At 76.5% G+C, this 213-nt stretch overlaps 1 protein-coding gene across 2 annotated transcripts in view; it reads left to right on the plus strand.

Annotated features, from left to right (window-relative positions):
• The first annotated feature begins 71 nt into the window (after positions 1-71).
• The window catches only part of AZI2 (5-azacytidine induced 2), a 28,335-nt gene continuing 28,193 nt past the window's right edge, over positions 72-213 (plus strand). Inside the window, exon 1 of one of the 2 annotated variants that reach the window (XM_010584325.1) lies at positions 72-93. The gene's annotated coding sequence lies outside the window, so the exon portion shown is untranslated. The other variant, XM_010584324.1, reaches the window with a different exon arrangement.

Here is a 213-nt window from a genome sequence, read left to right on the forward strand (position 1 = left end):
CCCCTCCTCCCCCGGGCCGGGCGGCGCAGCCGCCTCTCTCCTTCCGGGAGCAGCGAGTGCCCGTTGGAGGGGGAGAAGGACCGGCGGGCCGAGGTCCGCGTCACGTGAGGCGTTTGTTGACTTCCTCGAAAGGCGGCGGGCGAGGCCGGCGCCCCGGGAATTTCCCGCGGTGGCGGAGGCCGGTACGGCTGGGGGTCGGGCCACGGGGGGGGG

The sequence above is a fragment of the Haliaeetus leucocephalus genome, unplaced genomic scaffold (genome assembly GCF_000737465.1).
Source record: "Haliaeetus leucocephalus isolate CR32 unplaced genomic scaffold, Haliaeetus_leucocephalus-4.0 Scaffold973, whole genome shotgun sequence".
NCBI classification, from domain to species: domain Eukaryota; kingdom Metazoa; phylum Chordata; class Aves; order Accipitriformes; family Accipitridae; genus Haliaeetus; species Haliaeetus leucocephalus.